Consider the following 16,270-nt stretch of genomic DNA (forward strand, 5'->3'; position numbering starts at 1 on the left):
TCCACATCCTTCTGTAGTGGCATCTGGTGACAGTCTTGGGAGCAGGGAGGAGTCTGGGTATGGTCCCAGAGAGAGTCTGATCCCAGAAGGAAATGATTGCTGCTGTCTGCCCTGCCCCTTCGTCTCCTGAGTTTAGCATGGTTGGTAAGCACGTACTTCTGGGGGTAGGCGGCATTAGTTGTTTTTATGGTGTTAATTTTCCTGGTTGCTGGTCTGCTTGGGACTGGTTGATCCAGTTCTCAAGTCATCACACTGAGGAAACAGGAACTAGAAGTCCAGGGCCTGCATCTGAGGCTCAGAGAGGTCGAGAACCTGCGGAGTCACGCGGTAGGTGGCAGCGTGGAGTCCTAGTCGTCAGCATCCCTAACACCGTGAAGGGTATGTGAGCCCTGGCTTTTGTTCACAGGAAGTGACTGTAGCCAAACCAAATGGGCAAGGCATTGTGGGAGCTGACTTTGAGATGACAGGATCCAATATGAATGAACCAGGGTTTTTGTTCCTGAGTTACTCTGTGTCAGCAGGCCTGAGCTACTGGCATTCCGGGTCCAGGATCAGGAGAAAAGAACTTCCTAAGAAACAAACGCCTGATGAGGGATTGTGAAAGGCTGGGTTTGGATCAGGTAGTCACCCCTGGACCAGTCACCATGCCCCACCTGGTATGTGACCACTTGCCCCAGGAGGCAGTGTCAGCACTGATAACAGCAGGGGCAGGGATGGGGAGAGACAGCCAAAAAACAAAACAAGGAAAAAAAAAAAAAAAAGAAAACCAATGGACTCCAGGTCCAAAGTTGCCATGAGCAACTTTGCCTAGGGAGTGGGAGCTGCTGGCTTTAGAACATGGATCCTCAGCCTGGGGAGTGGGCGGGGGGGGTCTTCCTACTAACTTAAAAGTCATCTTATAAAAATAGTACCGTGTTCACCTGTAAAAACCCGTAGAAGCTTAGAGTAAAAGGGAACTCACCAGGCTCCATGCCAGCATCCATGTCCAGATGCCCTCCAGGACCATGGGTGCAGTGTGGTGCAGTGGTTGGGGCAGAGACTGGCCCGGCTGCAGGGACTCAAGGCCCGACTCCCTTTCCTCAGCACGCATTGAAAGTGAAATGCTGCTCCCTTGTGAGCACCATCCAGATGCTGGCTGCCTTCATCACTAGAGTAAATGCATTCCATAGAATATCTCCAATTTAAATTTTGTTAATTTAAAAAAAAAATTCAGAGCTTGAAGCAGTTGTGTACGGTAACCTTGAACTCCCCACCCAGAAGTTTCAAATACTGACATTTTGCACTATTTCTCTCTGATCTATTTTTAAAGGAGAAAACCCGGCAGTGATGTTCGGTCCCCTCCCCACCTTGTTCTTTTATTTTTATCCAAGGAGCAGCACAGCCTTCACTCTTGGGCTCGTTTCTCCGCAGCCCAGTGCGCTTGGGGACCTGCCCCTGAGTCACTGACCTCTGTCCCCCTAACAGCTGCTCAGCCCTCTCTTGCTCAGAGGCACTGTCACCTCCCGGCAGGCCTGTGGGTTGTCTCTCATCCTTCGCTGTGACATACTGCACAGAGGGTCCTGGTATGTAACTTGTCTCGCTGTCTACTCTTGAGACAGGAAGTGGCTGAAGGCGTCAATACAGAGCTGCTGGATTGGATGGCAAGTGTGGTTTCCGTTTTGAAGCTATTGTAGGTGACCCCTTTAAAGTGGTTATAGCAAATAATTAGAAGGAGCCGGAAGGACAAAGGAGAGAGGGAGGAAGGTAGAGAAGATGAAGTTGGATCCTTTGTGTAGATGTGACCCAGTTCCCGGGCACAGATGCTGCTTCTCTGGCCCCCGAGCTCTGAGCACCCGACATCCCTGAAGCCTAGAGAAGTATCTGGGTTTTTGTTTGTTTGTCTTTGATTTTGGATTTAAGGCATCCTGGCCTTGAAGCTTTGCACGCACGTGCACAGCACTAGCTGCTTGGTGGGAGGGTGGATAGCCACTTTGCTCTCACCTCCCTGTCTCGGGAGCACCACACACCCAGCCATGCCAATTGGACATTTTGGCAAAGGGCATAGTCAGGACCTGTTTGTCCTTCTCCTTTGCCCTGCATTCACATCTCAGATCTCTCAGGTTGCTGCTGGGCCTGAGGATTAAAAGCCAGAGAGGAGAAGAGAGGGGCTACCTGTCAAAAGTCATTCTAACGAGCAGCCCCCGGGACTCCTGACCTGGGCTATAGATGCCACCCAGCACCCTCAGCTCTGTGTGAAGGTGCGGGCTGCCAGCCACACCACTGGCACTAGGGTTGCAAACTCCAAATTCTCCAAAGCAACCTTGCCCTTTACCCAGGTTCACTCTAGTAACCAATTTCCTGGTGTTGGCCTTGGTTTCCTACCGTTCCCATTGTGGCAGGGTTGTGTCTGTAGAGTCGGTGGAGATGAATCAGCTACCTGCCTTACTGATACTAGACACAGGCAGAGGCCACCCTTCCCATCATCACATTCCTCCCACCCCCCCCCACTCCAAATTTACCCTTCATTAGGGGCTCTGATCTGCTCTGAGGCAGCAGAACCTTGAAGTCAACCCCTGTCTTTCCTGATATATTTTCCTTTGGAGGGATCCCAATGCCCAGTATCTGGTCCCAGGAAGTGACAGGGTTTAACTTAAACACCCTGCTTCCAGCTGACCCAGTGGGCTCTTTGCTCTCTCCCAGCCTTCCAAGCAGAAGAGGAAGCAGTCCTGCTACAGGGAGCCCATCAACCTGGCAGCTAAGAGTTAACTCAGTGAGGCCCAAGCCCCTCCTGATGTGACTTGAGAACAGGCCAGCCTGTCCGTGGATGGAAGCTGCATTCAGAATCACCTGGAGGAAGTTACAGAGGCCAATCTCTTGGTCCCATCTCTGATGATGCTGATTTTGGAGTCTGGGATGTAGCCTGGCCATTAAGAGCTCAGGATCCCAGATAGTATCCTATCCAGCCAAGGTGATACTCCAGAGCCTTGCAGCACCCCCTGGATAACTCCTGACGGTCTTTTGAGAGAAATATTTGAGTCCCAGGACTGAAGAAGCATGTTAAATAGAGACTCCCAGGCTCAATCCCCTGGATTAAGGGGGGAGATAGGTGAATTAGGGTTAAGGTACAGGGACAGTGGTTTTTAAGAAGCTCCCACCCCTAGAAGTGGTATATCTGGCCCACAGGCCATCCTGAGAATTCTGAGAGCCTGTGTTTTGGCCCTGCCTCAATGATTATGTGTATTGAGATTGGAGGGAGATAAGGAGAGACACCCCCTCCTGTGCTGTAATCAGGACCCAAAAACTCCACAGAACTTAGAACACATGATCATAACTTAGGCAAAGGACCAGGCTAGAGGGCTCAGTACCTCTGTTTGTATGGGTAAAGCTTCTCTCCTAGCTGTGCTGCCATTGGCTCTGAAGAGCCCACCTACACCATTGCCACAAAACCACAAACCTTCCAGAGAACTGGACTTACTGAGATCGCGTGTCCCCAGTGGAGTGGTCCACGTGACACTGACGAGGGCACAGACTTCACCCTCCACTTAAGAGGAGATCTGGCATTAATAAGATAGGCATACACGTTTTAAAATCCCTCTTTCTGATTCCTGCACTTGGCCTCAGAGCCCTGGGCCAAGGTTGACTTGGCAGCGTAGAACTCAAAGTGGCCACCACTTTGTTTACAAGGTGCCAGGTCACTGTGAGAGCCAGCTTTGGCAGACCCCTCTCCCCAGGAAGAAAGGTGGATGGGGAAACCATTTGGGGCTTAGTTCTGAGTGAGAAGCAGAGAAGGTCAAAGATCTTAGAGGTTCCCAGCATTGACAGGGTTATTCCTCACCTCCACCAGAGTTTTGATGCCCTGTGTTGCTAGCGTTACTCTGCTCAGTATTTCTGAAAGCAAAATTCTGGACGCATTCATCAAAGCAGACCACTAAATCTGTTCATCCTTTCTCAGCCAGGCTGTTCTTCCTGGAGCCGTAGCAAGTCCAGCAGAGGGCAGCAAGCAATGCGTGCCTCCAAACCTGGTCCTGAGTGTCTGTCTTGTCTGAATCTCCCAAGTGGGGTTCTTTGGGGCCCCGTGTGCCCGTAGGTGGTTAGTGAATAGGAGAGAGCATGTTGGTGAAAGAGATAAGGCACCTGTGGCAAGACAACAAACAGGAACGTGTAGGGTCTCATGTCAATCATAGCATCCTCCCTGTTGGTATCCTAGGGATAAAAGTGTGCATAGCAACAGCATTGCTATCTTTTGATTTTGTTTTAAAAACATACTTAAGATGTAGCTCAGTGCTAGAGCTCTTGCATAGCCTATGTTTGGCCTTGGGTTTGCTCTCTAGAACAACAACAACAAAAAGCCAATAAAACACACAACAAAAGCAATAATTTAGTTTATTTAAAAAGAAACAAACCCCTACTGTGTTGTCTTTGTTTTTTTTTTTTTTTTTTTTCTGGTTGGTTGCTTGGTTGGTTCCCTCCTCCCCCAGAACCAGTGACAATTTAGTCAAATGTTCTTTGTGGTTTTGAACAATTGATTCTGATTGGGTGAGAAGGATCTTTCGACCATAGACACAGGAGAACAGAAAGACTTCAGTAGTTAAACTAAACTTGTCTAGACACTTGTCCCCAGAAGCCAACCCCAGACCAACTCAAGGCCTTTTTCCTACCTGAGGCACTTGCTGTCTACACAAAGACACAGATTCGTTCCAGTACCTGGAACCTAGGGAGGGGCCGGACCAATTCAGTAGTAAGCCCTGGACCACGTGCCCATGCATGCGGTATGTGGCAGAGGGTATATAGAGCAGGGATGAGCCCAAGTTTCCCAGAGCTCTGGGCCCCTTCCCCTCCCACTCAGTCTTCTCAGCTCCTATGCTCACCCCCAATAGCTGGGACAGCCCTAGAAAGGCCCAGCATCTCATGTTTGACTCATTTCAGAGTTTCAAAGACTTTGAATGAATGTCCAAAATCTAAAGTTTTCACTTAAAAAAAAAAAATCAAGTCTTGTTTTTTTCATGAGAATGAGAAACTCAAAATCACCCTCCTCCATGCAGCAATCTGTGGGCGCTGAGTAGTGTCTGGCCCTTCAAGTAATGTATAAGCCTCCCAGGGCCTGGGGCCCATCCCTGGCCCCAAGCCTTCCCAGCCTGGCCTAGCTGCCTTAGAGCTCATGGTACATGGTCTCTCATACTGAACCTCTGGCGTGGAGTTGAGCTGGATCCTGGTGAGGGGGTGTTCCAGGCACAAGAGGACATTCACAGGAAGGTGTCAGGGAGCCACGCTGGCCTTCACCACATAGCCCATTACTCAGGTGAACAAGGCTGGCCATGGCAAAGCCGCAGAGGTGAGACTGTCCCAAACCTCGATTGCTTTGTCAAGTTGCCTGAAGAAATCCACCCAGCTTTAAGCTCTTGGATCTGTGAAGCTTCCAGCAAGATGGGAGATGGAAAGGGGGTGCCTTCCACATGGAGCTGCCTGGACAGATGCCACCCAGCTCCCCAGGAACGGGAGCAGAAAGACTGCTGGCTGGTCTGGAGAGCTCAGCGTTGGCAGGGGACCCCAATGCTGCCTGTCTTGCTGCGGCTTCTGTAGGTTCAGGAGACCGCCCCAGTTGGCATGGTTGACAGTACACTGCTCAGTGACACTGAGCAGTGACCTGACTACTGATACCCTCATTTCCTGCTTTCTATTGGGCTCATTAGTTCCCACCTCACGGAACTCCTGGGAAGATAAGTGGATCCTTGGCTGTAAAGCTTCAGCACAGAGCATTGCATGTACGAGTCCTGTCATAGACAGAAGCTTCTGTTAGGAGAATATGGCCCCAGGAGACTGTGGGTGCTATCCTGCCCTCGCCCCAGCTGCAGAGGTCCTTCTGCTGCATACTTGAGAGTCACCCTACCCGGCCTGTTGCTTTTCTTGACCACATTCCATGGGGTCATTCTTTCCCTCTATACCTGGCTTGTGGGGACTCAGAAAAGCCACTGTGCATCACCATGAGTCTGCCCCAACCCTAGTCTCAGAGAGTGACAACTCTGAGCCTACAGAGGTGGACAGGACTGGTTGCTGGCAGCCTGTGGGGCTGAGAAATAGCAGCCTTCTAAAGCTTTTGACTGAATGGCCAGCAGGCATTGGCCAAGACTAGCCAGGACCACTCATTCTCCACGGGCCACCGTCACTGTCACTAGTTTGGGTAGTTGAAAGAGAAAGAGTTCTGGAGACACTTCAGGCTTACCAAGGGCCCTGAAGCTCGTGGATCCTGCGGTCCCTTCCTTCTCAGTGTTGATCAGTGTTTGTGGCTAGTTTGTGCTCATTCATGTCTGCAGTTTGTCTGCCAGGTTGCCTTGGACACTCAATGTGTAAGTACTTACCTGCTGTTCCTGGGGACGTAGAGAGTGAGGTTCCCGCCAGCCTGCCGTGGCACTGCCGCCAGCCAGTGTGCCTTGCCCTGTGCAGTCACTTAGTTCCTGGATACTGATACTCGCACTGAGCGTGGCTATGGGACCACATCTCCAGCCTGGCATTTACTCCTCGAGACAATCCCAGCTTCCCCATGTTTGGGAACCGGGCAGTCCTTCTGCTCTAGGCCCAGGGACCATTTTAAACAGTGAAATCCCCAGCACAGAGCAAAGCCCAGAAAGAAATTGTGACAAGGACATGTGTTTATAAGAGGAGCGCTAGAACCAGAGACCACGGTATTGTCCTGTTCTTCCCCAGCTGGGCACGAGCAGCCGGGCAGCCAGCAGCCAGCCATTTCAATGCTTTTCCATGTTCGTGAATGACCATGAAAATGCCCTAGATAATAACTTCGGAGTTGCCGTCGAAGAGACACAGGTTGCTAAAAGCACAGTACAGCACCCGTCAAGGATGGAACCCTCTTTTCAGATCTGTTTATGTCAGTTATGTGGTTTCCACCAAGACTCTGTTCACCAGAGACCAAGGACCCCATTTTGATAGACTTTCACAGAACTCACAGGCCAGTGGGGTGGGGGCAGCTGTCCCACAGTGGCATTGCTACAAGCTGGGATGCCTTCGGTGGGGACATGGGGGTCTAACGGCGCATAACAGACCGAGGGTGTGAGAGAGTTAGAACCATGTGTAGGTGAGACTGCAAGATTGATGAGGAATTGGCCATGTAGCAATCCAGCCAAGACCCTGAGGCGTTGGGGGAATGACTGGAGGCCAGTGTGGGTGAGTGCTGGCAAGGGAACCAGCCAGGGTTGGTAGGGTCTGGAAGGGAGCCTGGTGGATGGTGTCCTCTTGAACCTAAGAGACATCAAAAAGTTGGAAGCTCAGCAGTATGAGATAGCATGTGCCACTGGCTAGGGAATGGTGAAAGGACTGGAAACCACCCTGGACGGGGAGCCTCTCTGTAAGGCCATGGTGACTCAACACCACCTACTGCGGGTATCTGTGGCATTCTTCCCCACAAGGTGCTCAGGATACACTAGTCTGTCTCCATCCTGGACGGGAACTCAGGCTCCCGGTGTGCAGGGGCGCTTCTGCTCCAGATGTGCAGGGGTGCTGCCGCTCCAGATGTGCAAGGGCGCCGCCGCTCCAGATGTGCAGGGGCAGTCTTTAAGTGCAGGAAGGAACATGAAGCAAGGATGTAGGCAGAAGAGGTAAAGAGAGGAGGGAGAGTGGGGAAGGTTAAGCAAAACTAGAGGTGTATGGAAAAGCTCATGAAAACCCATTGCTTTGTAAGACAAAAAATAAATGTTTTGAAAAAGGAGTTTGAACAGAGGTACCATGTATGGGTGGAAAATACCATTCCCAGATGCCAAAATTTAACCGAAGATCTCAGTGCCAGGCTTGGGATACCTTTACCCATTGTTAGTCTGGGAGGCCCCAGAGATGCCCTCAAATACAGCTATGGCCGTTGTGTTTGCCATCATAGCTGGATGGTAAGACCCTACTCCTGAAGAGACAAGATGCCTTAAATTCGAGACGCAGAGAAGTCAAACTTCCTTCCGAATGACTAGCTTTCATAGTGCCAGGATGCTATTCAGATTGCTGGGGGGAGAGGAGTCATCATATTACCGAGCAGTGAACAGGATACTTCAACACTGACCTTCCAGGAAGATGTGCCCACCGCTACAACAGCAACGCGAAGTTACAAGGATAACCAACCATTTTCTGATTGCTTCTGAGGTCTGCTCCATAGGAGGGAATGCATGTCTGGTACCCTAAATCCAGTCAAAAGCCTGGGAGGTCGTAGCCTGGAGGGGGGGCTACTGTTGTCTTGCTAAATGGATATACTGTCAAGCTACCTTGTAGATAGTCATGTTTAGACCTGCGGGTTAGTGCTGTTCTCATCCCTGGTCGAGAAGCTCCATTTTGCAGTGGTCATTGGTTAATGCATAAGTGGGTGGTGCTCTGAAAATAAGTGACTGTTGAGTGTTCCATCCGTATCAAGACCCTGCCCACAAGGCTCCAGAAACATTTCAGAAGAGGGGACAGGAAAAAAAGTGCTAAGAGCCAGAGAATGGGGACAAGTGTCTTCTGGACGTGATGTGGCCACTGCTCTTATAAACACCGAACGGCTGTGGTGGCGTTCATGAGATTGAGCACATGTGTGGAGCAGGTTAGGAAGCCCTGTGCCTATGTAAGGAGTTGTTGGAAGTTAACGATTGCTGGGGGAGGAGAAGTAATTTTTCTTCAAGGACATAGCAGGTGGTAAGTCGCCCATGGTCCAGTAAACAGCTCATATCCATGTAACCATCCAAAGCAAGTTCAGTGGTTTATCAGGAAGAAGAGTTCCAAAGGACGTGGGAGAGGAAAAGAATTGGGAGATGGAGCTGAATCCTGTCAAAAATACATTATATACATATATGAAATTGTCAAAGAACAAACTCTTTTTAAAAGAAGGGGGTGTGAGGCATGCAAGGATAGACATCTGGAGTCTGCATATCCCTCTGGTAATTGCTGAACTGGTGGCAGGAGGCAAGAAGGGAAGAACGGACTTGCGCCCCTCTGCCGGCAAAGCGGGGCGGGGGGGGGGAGGGGAGAGGGGGAGGGACAATATTGACTTTAACGTGGGGGATTTTAAAAGCCCCTGTGTTCCCACTTTGTGCTTTGCTTCTCACAGGCAACCCAGGACCTTTGAAGTCGGCCTGGCCCAGTGGGGAGCAGCTTCTGCTGAGAGAGGTGCGGGAGGGGGAGGGCTTCTGTGGAGAGGAGATGTGGGAGGGGCGGGGTCCAGCTTTTGTGGAAAGGAGATGCTGAGAAAGGCCAAAGGGGCGGGCTTCTGTGAAGAAGAGATGCGGGGAGGAGCTGGGGGCGGGGCTCCGTGCGGGGGTGGGTGCAGGAGGGCTGAGGGGCAGGCGGGATTCTCTGAAGAGGCTGTGCTCATGGGGGTGGGAAAGGGGCCAGGGGCGGCGGAAACTATTAGGCACGCTCCAGCAAAAAGGCCGCAAATCCAATGATAATGTACATCTGTTCTAGGACTTTATAAGCTTTGAACATTTTTTATGGGCAGATAAGTGGGTCGTTTTCTTACCATAACTTAGAACTTCAAAGCGGAATGTGTGGATGATGCAAATTGCTGAAATATGAGATTTTCCTACAAAGAGGCTTCCAGAAAAGACAGGAGGAAAGGGTGGGAGGGACCGGAGGCTAATTGATGCCACCGCCTTTTATGTACACTGCAAAAACGGGACAGAAATTGATTTTTATGAAAAGTTGATGGGAGATGTGAGGGGGGGTGACTTTGCCCCTCCTGTGGGATCTGAGATGGCCCAGGCTGAGGTCAGCCCTGCCGACATAGCCTCTTCTTCCAAGTGTCGCAGCAGTGGGGACACTAGGACATTTCTAGGCCAGCCAAGGATGTGTCAACACAAGTCCTAGAACACCCATGGGGCTCACAGGCGCGAAGCACTTGGGGGAGCCTTGAAGAGGCACTCTGTGGGGGCAGCATGATCCATCCTGCACCCCACCCCCACATATAGTTACCTGTGTTGTTTTTGTCTGCCCCCCTTCTGCTCTGACGTTTGGGGGTGGGCTCCTAAGAGGAGTTCAGTGCCAGTGAATGAACCAGATGAGAAAGTGGAGCTTCTTGGCAAGGAGGGTCAACCAGCTGCTTTTTTTTTTTTCTTTTTTTTTTTTTTTTTATGCTGAACCCACCGTGGGACAACTCATTCTGGAAAAGATGATAAGTCTGGCTTATAAGGTTGACTCCGACACCCTTTCTGTCCATAAGGGTGTGGTCTAAACTAGCCTGGGCAAAGCGACCAGTTTTGCCAGGGGTCGGTTTAGGTGAGGTCATGTGGCTGGAGTGTGGTCTATAAGATGGAAAGGTGCAACCCACGAGGAACTTGTAAAATGTTAAGGCTGAAGCCTTCTGGCCCGCTGCCAGAGACTAGTAGGGTGTGGGGCCCAGAGGCCACCACGGAGTTACCGCTCCTCTAGTTCCTGGCAACCATCCAGTTATGTGGCTTTTCTCCGGAGAGGATTTCAAGACAATAATTTGAAGACATGTTTATTTTGAAGTAAAACACCAGGAGGGGAGGGAGGAAACCAGACCGATGGGAGGGAGCAGCTAAGGGACACACACTGTCATAATCTTGTTCTCCAGGAGAGTATGGGGAGCTTCCGGTAGGCACCCACCCCCTGCTGCCCACCCTTACAGAGCCAAGGAGCTCAGAGATTATCCACTCACTCCTGTCAGTCACTTGTTGAGGGCAGCTTAGCTCACCAGGCGCAGGGAGAGCTGTGGCGACCCAGGGAGAGCTGTAGCAGGTGCGGGCTGGGCGTGGAAATGGTGCTGTCGCTCAGATGATCCCTGCATGGGCAGAGTCTATGACGTAGGATTGCTGAAGGATCCCAGTCTTTGCTTCCTAGAGGGCTGGTGGGTGGGGAGCTCAGAAGGCCAGGTGAGGTTGGGTAAGGGAAAGTCTGTCTCCTGGGAGCCCGTCCAGGTCTAGGAGAGGCAGGCGTCATAGTAACCCTGAGAAGGTAAAAGTATATTCAGCAGTAGCTGGATTGCTGGGGTGACCTGGAGAATCTTGTCCCCCACCCATTGACATCCTGGACCTCGGGTCTCAGTTTTGTGACAGATGCCCCTTCTCTCTTCCTGTCACCACCCACTCCTGGGCCCCACTGTGGAGCCACCAGCGAAGACAGGAAGTCCTCCATCGCCCACAGCTCCTGTTAAGTCCCCTGACTGCTACCCTGTGCGGGCCACCTCCCTTTTTGTCTGTTTGCTGTCTTCTCCTGGAGTCTTTGGGGGGTCTACATTTGCATTCTCTGTTTAAGAATTCTCACCTCCATGACACCTCCCCTAAAGAATAAGGTGCTCACAGTCCAGGGCTCTCAGATCAGATAGACAGTGATCATCGTCTCTGCCACCTTGCTATGGATTTTCTTGTCTCGGAACCCATGAGACCGTTCTGTAACAGGTTTCCTGTCTCACGGAAGTTTGTCAGAGTGCGGAGCACAGCTCCCCTTAGGCCCTACAAAGGTGTCCTCCTGCTCCCTGTCTCCCTTCTCCTCTTTTCCTGGGAATGCAGCCTTTGGTTCTGAGTTTAAGAATAAAAACAGTTCTCAGCCTGTCTCACATTAAATGTTCTTGTCAATACGTAGCTCCCGGGACCCTTCCTTAGAAATGGCTTACTATATACGTATCACCTTTCTGCCCTGCCTCTCCCTCCTCCGTTTAGCAAAATGGAAAGAAGAAGTTATGGCTACAATTTTAGTTACCAAAATGGATCGTGAGGACAAAGACTATACCCTAGAGATGCTGGAGTGGCAGGAAGAAGGTTGTGTCCCTAAGGTCTCTATGCTGGAGCTGATGTCTGTGGGCTATTCTGTGAAAAGACATCAGCTCCACTCTTGTTTGACCGCTCTCACTTGCAGCCAAACCCAACCTCAACTGACATTGCTTTCCTGATGTCATAACCTGTTCCATCTCTTCCAGCCTGGCGTTTGTAGCTTACAGATTTACCTAACCTTCCTTATAAAACGGTGTCATACACGGGTGCACAGAACCTGTCTGAGATATCTTTGCTGATTCCTGTACCCATATAATTATTTACAGATTAAAAAACTATTAGAATAGGATATTATTCAGACTTCAGTCCTGGCCCCTTTCTCTTTCCCTCAGACTCCCTGGGTCTCGTCTGCTCCATGGCTTCAGGGACCATCTTTATATTTAGGCTAACAGAGTTCTAATGACATCTGCCTTGAACTCAGTCTCTCACCCTAAAACTTGTTCCCTGTTTAGCAAATGACAAAGACAGTCCTCCCTGTAGCCCATCCGCGATTCCTCCCTTGTCTCAGCTCCGCACATGACACTCTGGACCTCAGTGATTCCCTTGCCATTTCCCACATCAGTTTTTCCACTTATGCCTTCTGGCTGCCTGTGGTATTGTTCATCCTAAGGTCCCTGGACCCTCACCCCAGCACACACTGCCGCTCTTTCCGGCGCTGCCTAAGTTTGTCCCTCCTCTCCCACTCCTGGTCTGAGCAGAGAGCAAGGCTAGAGATGACCCGTCTGTGTGAGGGTGCGTTGCTGAGGACGCTGCTATGGGGCCGTGACCCTCTCAGACCAGGACAAAATGTTTCTGGGTGCCCCACTGCCGGAAACATGGTGGTTGCAGGTACCTGTTGTTCCGGTCTGTGACTTGTGTGCTGTTAGGGGCGTGTACCCCTCATTTCCTGTAGGATTGGCGGAAGATGAGATGCAAGCCAGCCCTAGGAGGACATATAAACTGCCTTCAGCTGCCACAGTTCTGTGGGTCTGGGGTACATTTTGTCCAACACTCAATTCTTTCAGGTGAGCCCTGGCTCAGGTTCAGGTGGATACCCTATTCCAGACTGGAGTGAGCAGATAGGCCCGTGATCCTGCAATTGGACACGTCCTTGCTTTTGGTGCCCAAAGACTGCAGAAGACAGGGGAAACTTCTGCCGCTGATCCTTAAAACCACCACTAAAAACTATCCTAAAACCACCACTGTGGTGGGCAGGTTTTCTGTCGTGCCCATTTTACAGGTGAGGAATGTGAGGCCAGGCGACTGTTGCTGGCCTACAGCAGTTGCCGTGGAGGCTCATGCCCCGTGGTTTGTGCCTGCATTTGCTCCCATACCCGAGCCTCCTTTCTCAGGCTTCCTTCCATTCTCTGAGCCTCCCTGAACCACCTCGATGTCGGGCTGTTGTGGTCATCTCACTGGCTCCCATGTCTTTAGCTGAAGCGAGTCACATGGGCCAGCCTACAGTGGTGGGAGTGAGGTGTGACTTCCCAAAGAACAGTGCCTTCTGCCTCTGTCGCACGTGTAGGCATGTGCTAGGTAATACCTCAGCTGCATGGAGGCCCTGCATGGCCATCCATTTGATCTGTCATCCTGGGTGGACCATTTTCATCTTCTGCAAATCTCAGCATATTTCTCTCGACCATGCACTGGTGAAAGCATCTAAGTCACTGGCCAGTCTGAGCAGGGAGGGCCTTCTTCACACTGCCATCAGCAAGAATGGGAGTGTCCACCGTCCACACTGATGCCAGAGGCCACGCATGACCTCGGGGGTTCTTCCCTGTCTTCTTTTTTTTTAAATATTTATTATTTATTATGTGTACAATATTCTGTCTACATGTGTGCCTACAGGACAGAAGAGGGCACCAGACCTCATTACAGATGGCTGTGAGCCACCATGTGGTTGCTGGGAATTGAACTCAGGACCTTTGGAAGAGCAGGCAATGCTCTTAACCACTGAGCCATCTCTCCAGCCCCTCCTCCCTGTCTTTTAACACATGTTGACCTAGATCCACTTCTTTCTGACCTGGGGACCAGACTGACCTGGACTAGGCATAGCAGCTGCCAGCTCTTTTCCGAAGAAAATAAGTGTGGGGAAGAGGTGTGGGGAGACGACAGGACAGACAAGCGCCCTCTAAACTGTCTGCAAGCATCCCATACTAGCAGCTGGCAGCATCAGATATGGGGATTAGGAATTGAGAAACACAATTTACTGATAAAATAGAAGAGGCAATTAAGCTAATGAAGGATCACTTTGCTGGTTTACATGCTGTAATTAATAAGCATTCATTGTCTATTTTGAAGGCTAGCATGACCCAGGTTCAGGAGCCGGCGTCAAACACAGTGACAGTCTGAGCACGGTCCAACAGCTGCCCAGATGTTGCTCAAAGCCCGACAGGAGCCTGGCGAGGGACTGATTCTACAAGGAAAGACACCACTTGTTGCTCCGCTCATCGTTCTGAGATGTCCCTTGGGAGATGGGACCCTTGGTGTCTGTGCTTTCATCCTTGCTTAATAGTATGTGGACTGGCAGATGGAACCCTTCCTCATTTTAGCCAGCAACCCAGCTGGACTTTCTCATGGTGCCTGTGGTGGCCTTGCTTGTCCCGTGGTAGGTTTTGCAACCACATCTGTGTGTGAACAGACATCAGACACTGTCTGAGTCCTGGGATACAAGATTCCTTAGGTGGCTCTCCTGGAACCATGTGAACTGGGAGGACGGGCCCCAGTTGCCTCCCTAGTTACCGCCCTGGCTGGAGGAAGCAAGGCAGGTAAGCTTTGTGGTCTTGAGGCTTCTTGCTTGTGGAAACCTTGGAAGTCTGAAGGAGGGATGGCTTAGACATTAAGAGCACCAACTGCTTTTCCAGAGCTCCTGAGTTCAATTCCCAGCAACCACATGGTAACTCACAACCATCTGTAATGAGATCTGGTGCCCTCTTATGACATGCAGGCAAAGCACTGTATATGTAATAAATAAATCTTAAAAGGAAGAGAGACAGATAGACAGACAGAAAGTCTGCAGGAAGCACTGCAGAGTTCACCTCTCCAGGGAGGGAGAGGAAGAGCCATTGTCTAGCTAGATGCAGAAATAACTGTGCTCAGATCCCACGGCCCCCACCTACGTGAGAGTCTCTTGTCTCTGTCAGCGGCACTCTGTGAGCCTCTTACTGTTCCTATTATACAGACAAGAACATTGAGGCTATTTTGATGGGTGAGAGCTGACCATGTGGCAGGAGGAATGAAGGGGCTGTTAACAAAAGTCGGGGGACCCCCTGTGGCATTTCAGTGAGGATCTGCCTGGCCCACTACCTCCCTGCTGTGAGTTCCTTAAGGATAGGGACCTTGAGGTGTGGTGACTCAGGCCTGTAATCCCAGCCCTTGGTGGGAGGCTGAGGCAAGAGGATCAAGAGTTTGAAGCTAGGGACTGGAGAGATGGCTAAGCAGTTAAGAGCATTGCCTGCTCTTCCAAAGGTCCTGAGTTCAATTCCCAGCAACCACATGGTGGCTCACAACCATCTGTAATGAGATCTGGTGCCCTCTTCTGGCCTCCAGGCATACAAGCAGACAGAATATTGTATATATTATAGATATATAAATAGTTTTAAAAAAAGAGTTTGAGGCTAGCTTGGGCAACAGAATCAGAGCCTGCTCCCCCACCCCCATGTAAACACAAACACACAATAGCAGCCAAGGCCCTGGCTTCCCGGCAGGATGGACTGCATCCGAAAAGCCAGGCTGCTTTGGCTAGTGTTTACTCGCGCGGCAGTAGAGAAGCATGCTGCCACAGTAAGTTCCCATTTGGTCATGGGCCCAGTTTTCAAATATGATGTCTCAGTTGATTCCAGACCCTGTCAAGCTGACAACCAGGACTTACCGTCATCCCTGTCATAGTTGGCTTTAATGTCACAACCTGCCGTAAATTACAATCACCCAAGTAGACAGCTGCACCTGAAGAACTGAACTGTCCTGATTGCTTGCGTTGCTGTGGGAAGACACACACACACACACACACACACACACACACACACACACACACATTGTGGGTGGCCCCTTCTGGTAGCAATCCAGATAAAAAAGCAACACTCACACACACATCCCACAAAAGCAAGGCAGAAGGAAGCTCCAGCCAGGCCTCCCTCTTGCCCCGGAGCTGACTTACCCCATTGCTGCTGCTGTTGCTGATGTCATCACTGACTTCGGGTTTCTGCCATGGAGTAGGGACCAGTGGCTCTCCAGAAACTTCCAGGTTTCTAACTCCAGCTGGGGACTGACTGCTGAGGCACCCAGTCTTATAGCCTGAGCTACTAACTGGTTGTCAGCCTCCGTAGGGAGAGACAGCCGCTTATAGAACCCTGACACACCTCGGGATAGGACTATGAGGAAAGATTCAGGAAGAGTTTGCTGAAGAAACCCTGACACACACACACCTCCGGTGGCTGTCGCCTTCCCACAGGTGACGTGGACAGAAAACACACACACCTCCGGTGGCTATCACCTTCCCACAGGTCACGTGGACAGAAAAGTCCGTGGAACAACGTTGTGCTGCCTGACTTTACCCTTTC

This window comes from Myodes glareolus, chromosome 22 (genome assembly GCF_982192425.1).
Source record: "Myodes glareolus chromosome 22, mMyoGla1.1, whole genome shotgun sequence".
Taxonomy (NCBI): domain Eukaryota; kingdom Metazoa; phylum Chordata; class Mammalia; order Rodentia; family Cricetidae; genus Myodes; species Myodes glareolus.